The 10,522-nt window shown below is 47.1% G+C and overlaps 1 pseudogene; it reads right to left on the reverse strand.

The window, feature by feature from the left end:
- Nucleotides 1–1,736: 1,736 nt before the first annotated feature.
- Nucleotides 1,737–2,366, reverse strand: LOC114226262 (ER lumen protein-retaining receptor 1 pseudogene; annotated as a pseudogene).
- Nucleotides 2,367–10,522: the final 8,156 nt, after the last annotated feature.

A 10,522-nucleotide genomic window follows, 5' to 3' on the forward strand; every position in this document is an offset into this window, starting at 1 on the left:
AAAACAAACCTCGAGAGTCCCTAGCCCCACCCCGCCTCGGCTGCACCTCTCCCCGCGGTCTACTCTCTCCTCCTTTCTCTCTCGAGCCCACTCCTGCCTGGCCTGCGACCTCGGCTTACCCTGGCCCATCTTGGGACAGTACTCAGTACCCCCCCCCCCCGCCCCTGGCTCAGCAGCCCCGCAGTCCCCTCCCCCCAGCGCTCCTCCCCAGGGCAGCACCCCTCAGGGCGCTGCTGGGCAGCCCTTTGCCCCCCACTTCTTCATGTCGCCTCCGGAGAGTCCCGTCCTCTGCGACCGTATGCAGTTGTGGCCGTGCACAGCAGCCATGCAGCCTCGGACTCGCATGTCCAGCTGCCTCCTGAACACCCGCACGTGGAGAAGGGACTTGTCTGTGTCTGCGAGTCCCAAACCGATCTGATTGCACCCCTCCTGCCCACCCCAAGATCAAACAGCTGCTCTGTCCACAGCCTTCCCTGTCTCAGGTCAGGGCAGTCTGCCCCTGCAGATGCTCACACCAGACCGGCAACAGCCCTAGAAATCGTGTCGGCTGCACGGTCAGAGCCCGCAGAGCACCTCTCTCCGCCGCCGCCCGCCGCCCCGCGTCGGGACTCCTGACTCGCCGCTCGGTCTCCCGGTGGCCCGCCCCCTTGTGGTCCAGTCTTCCAAGGCAGCCAGGACTTTTTCTTACACCTTTTTTAAATTGCGGTAACATATACGTAACATAAAAAGGTACCATTCTCACCATTTTCAAGTGTCCAGTCAGTGGCAGGAAGCACGTTCACACTGTTGTGCAACCGCCCCGACCCTCCACCTCCAGAACTTGTTCATCTTCCCAGACTGCCCCCAAGAAACACCAGCTCCCCATCTCTCCCGTCCCCAGCTCCCCGACACCCACCATCCACTTTCTGTCTCTATGATCTGACTCCTCTGGGGACTCACGGAAGTGAGACCATCCAGTGTTGTCCCTTTGGGGCTGGCTCATGTCACTGAGCCCAGTGTCCTCAGGGTTCACCCAGGTGGTGGCAGGCGCCTGCACCTCCTCCCTGTTTAAGGCTGAATAACACTCCACTTTATGGATGGGCCATGTTTTGTTGATCCACTTATCTGCAGGTGGACCCTTGGGCCACTCTGCTGTGACTAACGTTGCTGACCTGACGGAAAGACCTTTTAAATCATCACCAGCCACTGTCCCTCTCTGCTCACCGTGTTCCCAGATCCCCTCTGCCCCCAGGGACGGTCCAAGCCTTTCTGCGGCTGAGGTCCTGTGAACATGGGGGGCAGGTGCAGATATCTTTTCACATTTGTGTTTTTATTTTCTTAAGACACATCCCCAGCGGTAGGACTGCTGGGTCATAGGATAAGTTCTATTTTTATTTTTTGAGGACCCTCCATACTGTTTCCACAGCGGCTGCACCAACTTACCTTCCTACCAACAGTGCACGAGGGTCCCCTTTTCTCCACATCCTCGCCAACACCTGTTGTTTCTTTTCTTTTCTTTTTAATGGAAAGATTTTTTTTTTCTTCTCCAAAAGGCAAAAAACTACAAACACCCCAGGTCCTGAGCTCCCCAAGACTTGGGTCCTCCACTGCCCCCCGAAACCCGGCAGGAGGGGGACTGGGGAGTGCGGAGAGGTTGGTTCTTTAAAAGGTCACCCCCGGACAGAAGGCCCTTGGTCGTTCGCTGCCTTCCTCTGCCTCTCACGGGCCGCCGAGGAGCGGGATGGCGGGGCCCAGGGCTACGCCGGCAAACTCAGCTTCTTCCCCTTCAGGACTTCAGTGAGGGAGAGGTAGAAGAAATCGCAGTAGAGGACAGTGTGGACTAGGCGTGGACTAGGCCCACCACGATGGCAGTGAGGTTGGAGGAGCCCTCGAAGTGGTAGCGCCAGGTGCAGTTGAAGAGAGGGAGCGTGGGGTGGATGCCCAGCGCGGACAAGTAGTGGCCGGGATCGTCTCGGCCTCCCTGGTCTTGTTCACCACGAGCAGCCGGGGCAGGTTGGCTACCGACTCCAGATAGGTGGAGAAGGTCCGGAGGATCTCTCGAGGAACGCCAGGATGGCCGTGGGAACAGCGAGGAACTCCACCCGGAATGTGTTGTGGTGCCATTGGAAGTGGCTTTGAACTTGCTGTAAGTCGTCCAGATTGTGGTGAAGGAACAGGCGGTGTAGACCACCTGCATGCATGTCTTGTACGGTGAGAGGGAGTTGGTGAAGAGGTCCGGGTATCGGGCAGTGAACACCACAGCAAAAAGGACCTGGCTCTTCCCTGAAATGGCGGCACAAGGGCGGGCGGGACTTGCAGATTTAGAGCAGTAGCAGGATGATGGCTAGGAGGTGGGAGAAGTCTCCCAGGACTCGGAAGGTTTTCATGCTTTAGGGGGGTCTGACAGGGCTGGGCTGGTGGGGTTCTGGCCGGGTGGCTGGGCTGGGGGGGCGGGAGAGGGGCCCTTGGGGGGGCTCCGCTCTGGGGAGGGGGTTCTGGGAGGGGGAGCCAAAGTGGGAGCTGGTTACCTGTTGTTTCTTGTCTCTTTGATGAGAGCCATCCCAACGGGGGTGAAGGGATTGCTCACTGGGGTAGTGTCTCTTCTTATAAGGACACTAGGGCCCCTCCTCCATGACTTTATTTAACCTTGATTTTTTCCAGAGAGGCCCCTCTGCTCCAAATGCAGCCACACTGGGGGTTAGGGCTCCAAAATGTAGATCGGGGGGATACAAATATTCATCCCATTACACCCCCATCCTCCCTAGACCCCTTTACCCTGTCCGACATTTTTAATTCTCCTTACAACTCCCACCTTCTGTCTCGCGATACACTTTATTCGATATGGTGATTTCTCATTGTATCCAGAGTTCTTGGAGGGAGGGGAAGAACTTTGCCCTCAAGGATATTTGGCACTATCTGGAGACATTTTGGGTTGTCATGGTGCAGGGGAGCGGTGCTACTGGATCTCCTGGGTCAAGGTCAGTGGTACTGCTACACGTCCTACAATGCTCAGGGAGAGCCCTCATGAAGAATGACTTGGCCCATATCGTCCATGGGGCTACTGTGAGGGGCCCTGATCTGTATCTTCTCATTGGGGTGCCAGGCCCTGGAGGGCAGGAGCCTGTGTCTCTTTGGCTCCCTGCTGTGTCTGCAGCACCTAGAACTGCAGCGCCTTCAGAAGATGCATGGGAAGCATGAGGACACTAGTGCCAGGGGCCTGGGGCTGGGGGCAGGAAATTGGCCTGGGCAGGAGCAGGGAAGCGCCGGCCACACGCCCAAGCCTGAGGGGGAGCTGCGTGATCAGGGCTTGGACAAAGGGGCACAGGAGGAGGAGGCCACTGCAGCCAGCGGGAGAGTGGGGGCAGATGGCGGGAGAGACAGTGCCCCCTGGGGGCCCCGGTATGGTCAGGCTCCCGGCGGGGGGGGGGGGGGGGGGGCGGCGGGGGGGGGGAGGGGGGCGCCGCTGGCCTTGTGGAGAGCCGCCTTGAGAGATGAGGGAGTGAAGGGGTGCAGAGAGAACCCGTGGGGGGAGATTCATGTCAGAAATTGTGCCTTAGAGACGTTGGCTCTCCAGGCCTGGCTTCAGAGCCTCCTCGGGCTGGAGATTGGATCTGGGCGTTGTCAGCGTAAGTATGGCCTCTACAGTGATACCAGGAAGCTCTGGAAATGAATATTTTTTATTTAAACTCAGTTAATTAACACGTAATGTATTACTAGTTTCAGATGTAGACTTCAGTGATTCATCCGTTGCGTTAACACCCAGTGCTCGTCACATCACGTGCCCTCCTTCATGCCCATCCCCCAGCTACCCATCCCCCACCCCCTCCCCTCCAGCAACCCTGAGGTTGTTTCCTGAGATTAAGAGTCTCTTATGCTTTGTCTCCCTCTCTGGTTTCGTCTTGTTTTATTTTATCCTCTCTTCCCCTGTAATCCTCTGTTTTGTTTCTTAAATTCCATATACGAGAGAGATCATATGATAATTGTCTTTCTCTGACTTATTTCACTCAGCATAATACCCTCTAGTTCCATCCACATCGTTGCAAATGGCAAGATTTCATATTTTTGGATGGCTGCATAATATTCCATTGTGTATATATACCACATCTTCTTTATCCATTCATCTGTCGATGGACATCTTGGCTCTTTCCACAGTTTGGCTATTGTGGACATTGCTGCTATGAACATTGGGGTGCACGTACCACTTCGGGTCCCTACCTTTGTATCTTTGTGGTAAATACCCAGTAGTGCAATTGCTGGGTCATAGGGTAGCTCTATTTTCAACTGTTTGAGGAACCTCCATACTGTTTCCCAGAGTGGTTGCACCAGCTTGCATTCCCACCAACGGTGTAGGAGGGTTCCCCTTTCTCCGCATCCCCGCCAACATCTGTCGTTCCCTGACTTGTTAATTTTAGCCATTCTGACTGGTGTGAGGTGGTATCTCATTGAGGTTTTGATTTGGATTTCCCTGGTGACAAGTGATGTTGAGCATTTTTTCATGTGTCTTTTAGCCATTTGTATGTCTTCTTTTCAGAAATGTCTGTTCATGTCTTCTGCCCATTTCTTGATGGGATAATTTGTTCTTTGGGTGTTCAGTTTGATAAGTTCCATAAAGATTTTGGATACTAGCCCTTTATCTGATAAAATGTTTGCAAATATCTTCTCCCATTCTGTCGGTTGTCTTTTGGTTTTGTTGACTGTTCCCTTTGCTGTGCAAGTTTTTCCACTTGATGAAGTCCCAGTAGTTCATTTTTGCCTTTGTTACCCTTGCCTTTGGAGACGTGTCTAGCAAGAATTTGCTGTGGCCAAAGTCGAAGAGGTTGCTGCCTGTGTTCTCCTCAAGGATTTCAATAGACTCTAGGTCTTTCATCCATTTTGAGTCTATTTGTGTGTGTGATATAAGGAAATGGCCCAGTTTCATTCTTCTGCATGTGGCTGTCCAATTTTCCCAACACCATTTGTTGAAGAGACTGTCTTTTTTCCATTGGACGTTCTTTCCTGCTTTGTCGAAGATTAGTTGACCATAGAGTTGAGGGTCCATTTCTGGGCTCTGTATTCCGTTCCATTGATCTATGTGTCTGTTTTTGTGCCAATACCATACTGTCCTGATGATTACAGCTTTGTAATAGAGCTGGAAGTCCGGGATTGTGATGCCACCGGCTTTGCTTTTCTTTTTCAACATTCCTCTGGCTATTCGGGGTCTTTTCTGGTTCCATACAAATTTTAGGATTATTTGTTCCACTTCTTTGAAAAACCTTGATGGTATTTTGATAGGGATTGCATTAAATGTGTAGAATGCTCTAGGTAGCATAGACATTTAATAATATTTGTTCTTCCAGGGCGCCTGGGTGGCTCAGTTGGTTAAGGGACTGCCTTCGGCTCAGGTCATGATCCTGGAGTCCCGGGATCGAGTCCCACATCAGGCTCCCTGCTCAGCGGGGAGTCTGCTTCTCCCTCTGACCCTCCTCCCTCTCATGCTCTCTGTCTCTCATTCTCTCTCTCTGAAATAAATAAATAAAATCCTAAAAAAAAATAATATTTGTTCTTCCAATCCATGAGCATGGAATGTTTTTCCATTTCTTTGTGTCTTCCTCAATTTCTTTCTTGAATGTTCTATAGTTTTCTGAGTACAGATCCTTTGCTTCTTTGTTTAGGTTTATTCCTAGGTATCTTATGGTTTTTGGTGCAGTTGTAAGTGGGATCGACTCCTTAATTTCTCTTTCTTCTGTCTTTTGTTAGTGTATCGAAATCTGATTTCTGTGCATTGATTTCATATCCTGCCACTTTACTGAATTCCTGTATGAGTTCCAGCAATTTTGGGGTGGAGACTTTTGGGTTTTCCACATAGAGTATCATATCATCTGTGAAGTGTGAGAGTTTGACTTCTTCTTTGTGACTCAGATGCTTTTTATTTCTTTTTGTTGTCTGATTGCTGAGGCTAGGACTTCTAATACTACGTTGAATAGCATTGGTGAGAGTGGACATCCCTGCTGTGTTCCTGACCTTAGGGGGAAAGCTCTCAGTTTTTCCCCATTGAGAATGATATTCGCTGTGGGTTTTTCATAGATGGCGTTTATGATATTAAGGTATGTACCTTCTATCCCTACACTGTGGAGAGTTTTAATCAAGAAAGGATGTTGGACTTTGTCAAATGCTTTTTCTGCATCTATTGAGAGTATCTTATGGTTCTTTTCCTTTCTTTTGTTAATGTATTGTATCACATTGATTGATTTTCAGATGTTGAACCAACCTTGCAGCCCAGGGATAAATCCCACTTGGTCGTGGTGAATAATCCTTTTAATGTACTGTTGGACTCCATTGGCTAGTATTTTGGTGAGAATTTTGACATCCATGTTCATCAGGGATATTGGTCTGTAATTCTCCTTTTTGATGGCGTCTTTGTCTGGTTTTGGGATCAGGGTAATGCTGGCCTCATAAAATGAGTTTGGAAGTTTTCCTTCCATTTCTATTTTTTGAAACAGTTTCAGAAGAATAGGTATTAATTGTTCTTTAAATGTTTGGTAGAAGTCCCCTGGGAAGCATTCTGGCCCTGGGCTCTTGTCTGTTGGGAGCTTTCTGATGACTGCTTCAATTTCCTTAGTGGTTATAGGTCTGTTCAGGTTTTCTATTTCTTCCTGGTTCAGTTTTGGTAGTTTATACGTCTCTAGGAATGCATCCATTTCTTCCAGATTGCCTAATTTGCTGGCATATAGTTGCTCCTAATATGTTCTTATAATTGTTTGTATTTCTTTGGTGTTGGTTGTGATCTCTCCTCTTTCATTGATGATTTTATTTATTTGGGTCCTTTCTCTTTTCTTTTTGATAAGTCTGACCAGGGGTTTACTGATTTTTTTTTTTTAAGATTTTATTTATTTATTTGCCAGAGAGAGACAGAGTACAGAAGCAGGGGGAGCAACACGCTCCCTGCTGAGCAGGGAGCCTGATGCGGGGCTCCATCCCAGGACCTGGGGATCATGACCTGAGCCAAAGGCAGATGCTTAACCGACTGAGCCTCCCAGGTGTCCCGGGTTTATCAACCTTATTAATTCTTTCAAAAAACCAGCTCCTAGTTTCGTTGATCTGTACTACTGTTCTTTTGGTTTCTATTTCATTGATTTCTGCTCTGATCTTTATTATTTCTCTTCCCCTGCTGGGTTTAGGCCTTATTTGCTGTTTTTTCTCCAGCTCCTTTAGGTGTAGGGTTAGGTTCTGTATTTCAGATCTTTCTTGTTTCTTGAGAAAGGCTTGTATTGCTATATACTTACCTCTTAGAACCACTTTTGCTGCATCTCAAAGGTTTTGAACCGTTGTTTTCATTTTCATTTGTTTCCATGATTTTTTTTAATTCTTCTTTAATTTCCTGGTTGACCCATTCATTCTTTAGTAGGAAGCTCTTTAGCCTCCATGTATTTGAATTCTAACTTTCCTCTTGTGATTGAATTCCAGTTTCAAAGCATTGTGGTCTGAAAATATGCAGCGAATGATCCCAATCTTTTGGTACCAGTTGAGACCTGATTTGTGACCCAGGATGTGATCTATTCTGGAGAATGTTCCATGTGCATTAGAGAAGAATGTGTATTCTGTTGCTTTGGGATGGAATGTTCTGACAATATCTGTAATGTCCATCTGGTCCAGTGTGTCATTCAAAGCCCTTATTTCCTTGTTGATCTTCTGCTTAGATGATCTGTCTGTTGCTGTGAGTGGGGTGTTAAAGTCCCCTACTATTACTGTATTATTGTTGATGTGTTTCTTTGCTTCTGTTATTAATTGGCTTATATAATTGGCTGCTCCCATGTTAGGGGCATAAATATTTAGAATTGTTAGATCTTCTTATTGGATAGACCCTTTAAGTAGGATAGAGTGTCCTTCCTCATCTCTTAATATAGTCTTTGGTTTAAAATCTAATTTGTCTAAGGATTGTCACCCCAGCTTTCTTTTGGTGTCCGTTAGCATGGTAAATGGTTTTCTATGCCCTCACTTTAAGTCTGGAGGTGTCTTTGGGTCTAAAATGAGTCTCTTGCAAATAGCATATCGATGGGTCTTGTTTTTTTAATCCAATCTGATACACTGTGTCTTTTGATTGGGACATTTAGCCCATTTACATGCAGAGTAACTATTGAAAGATATGAATTTAGTGTCATTGTATTACCTGTAAAGTAACTGATACTTTATATTGTCTCTGTTCCTTTCTGGTCTATGTTACTTTTGGGGTGTCTCTTTGCTTAGAGGACCCCTTTTAATATTTCTTGTAGGGCTGGTTTGGTGATCACAAATTCTTTTAGTTTCTGTTTGTCCTGGAAGCTTTTTATCCCTCCTATTTTGAATGACATCCCAGCTGGATAAAGTATTCTTGGCTGCATATTTTTCTCATTTAGCACCCTGAAGATATCATGCCAGTCCTTTCTGGCCTGCCAGGTCTCTGTGGATGGGTCTTCTGCCAGTCTAATGTTTCTGCCCTTGTAGGTTATGGACCTCTTGTCCCGAGCTGCTTTCAGGATTTTCTCTTTGTCTCTGAGATTAGCAAGCTTCACTATTATATGTCAGGGTGTTGGCCTACTTTTATTGATTTATGGGGTTCTCTGTGCCTCCTGGATTTTTTTTTTAAAGATTTTATTTATTTATTTGAGAGAGAATGAGAGATAGAGAGCACAAGAGGGAAGAGGGTCAGAGGGAGAAGCAGACTCCCCACCGAGCAGGGAGCCCGATGCGGGACTCGATCCCGGGACTCCAGGATCATGACCTGAGCCGAAGGCAGTCGCCCAACCGACTGAGCCACCCAGGTGCCCTGTGCCTCCTGGATTTTGATGCCTGTTTCCTTCCCCAGATTAGGGAAGTTCTCCACTATAATTTGCTCCAATATGCCTTCTGCCCCCCTTTCCTCTTCTTCTGGGGTCCCAGTTATTCTAATATTGTTTTGCTTTATGGTGTCACTTATCTCTCAAATTCTCCCCCCGTGATCCAGTAGTTGTTTGTCTCTCTTTTTCTCAGCTTCTTTATTCTCCATCATTTGGTCTTCTGCCTCATTTATCCTAGCAGTTAGAGCCTCCATTTTTTATTGCATCTCATTAATAGCCTTTTTGATTTTGACTTGGTTAGATTTTAGTTCTTTTATTTCTCCAAAAAGGGATCCTCTAGTGTCTTCTATGCTTTTTTCAAAACCAGCTAGTATCTTTATAATCATTATTCTGAACTCTAGTTCTGACATCTTGTTTATGTCCATACTGGTTAGTCTCTGGCAGTCAGTACTGCCTCTCGTTCTCTTTTTTGAGGTGAGTTTTTCCATCCTGTCATTCTGTCCAGAGAATAGATGAACGAGAGAACAAAATACTAAAATGGCAACAATGACCCCAGGGAAATATACACTAAACAAATCAGAAGGGACCAAAACTGATTTAAAAATAATAAATTTTTTTTTAAAAAGTGAATATAATCAGAGAGATGAACAGAATAGGGCAATACACTGGATCCCGTGTGTATTTAAGTCTGTTTGTTAGAAGACTAGATCCCAAAGTTGTAAAGAGAGAAAAACATATATACAAAAATAAAATTAACTACAATGAAAGGATAAAATGTAACTGTAAAAATGAAAACTAAAGAGAATTTAAAAAGAGTTGATAAAATAAGAAATTGGTTGAAAAAGGAAGGAGATCAAAAAGTTAAAATTGAAAGACTAAAGAATCTTGGGGGGGAAAAAACATGAATTCTGTGTGCTGTATTCCCCTAGCCCTGGAGTTTTGCAGTTAGTTCTCAGTGATCAGTAAACTTGGTCTTGGCTGGGTGTTCACTTGGTGTAGCCTGATTATGAGGCTCCCTCCCCCCGCGGCCTGTCTTCCCATATATCGCTCCCGATCCACGTCTCCGCACCTCCTGCCTTTGCAGAAAGTGGTCGCTTTCCTATTTGTAGAATTGTAGCTATTCTTGTCTTCAGTCTCTGGTGGAGTTCGCAGGCGTTCACAATGATTTGGTAGCTATCTAGCTGAATTCCCGGGACCGATGAAACTAAGTTCTCTTACTCCTTCACCATCTTGGACTCTCCTTCAAAATGAATCTTTTTTTTTTTTTTTAAGTGATCTCTATGCCCAATTTGGGACTCGAACTCATGACCCTGAGATCAAGAGTCGCATGCTCAACTGACTGGGCCAGCCAGGTGCCTCTGGGAATGAATCCGTTGATGCCCTCCACCCCGACACCCAGAGCCCTCAACTCCTCCATACTCTTCTCTGGCCACCACCACTTTGTGACCAGGGTGTGGGTCTGGCCACATGTAGACACTGCTCTTAGAAGCCTCAAAGAGGCTGGATCAGCTGCTTTCTGCTTGCCTTGGGATCTTCCTGGGACCATATCCCAAGGACCTTCTCCTTCCAGACCACGTGCACCCACAGGCCCACCATCCCCAATTCCCAGCAGTCAACATACCCTCATCCCCCCTCCACCCCTGCATTCACCTTCCCAGAGGGAGGACCAAGGTGGAGAGGTAGAGCCATGGGAGTCCTGTATACACAAAGGATGTGAGAGAACAGGAAGAGACAAAGACGACATCAAGTTT

The sequence above is a fragment of the Eumetopias jubatus genome, unplaced genomic scaffold, assembly GCF_037043125.1.
Source record: "Eumetopias jubatus isolate StellerSeaLion01/CBP00866 unplaced genomic scaffold, mEumJub1_p1.0 scaffold_2, whole genome shotgun sequence".
In the NCBI taxonomy this organism is placed as follows: Eukaryota; Metazoa; Chordata; class Mammalia; order Carnivora; family Otariidae; genus Eumetopias; species Eumetopias jubatus.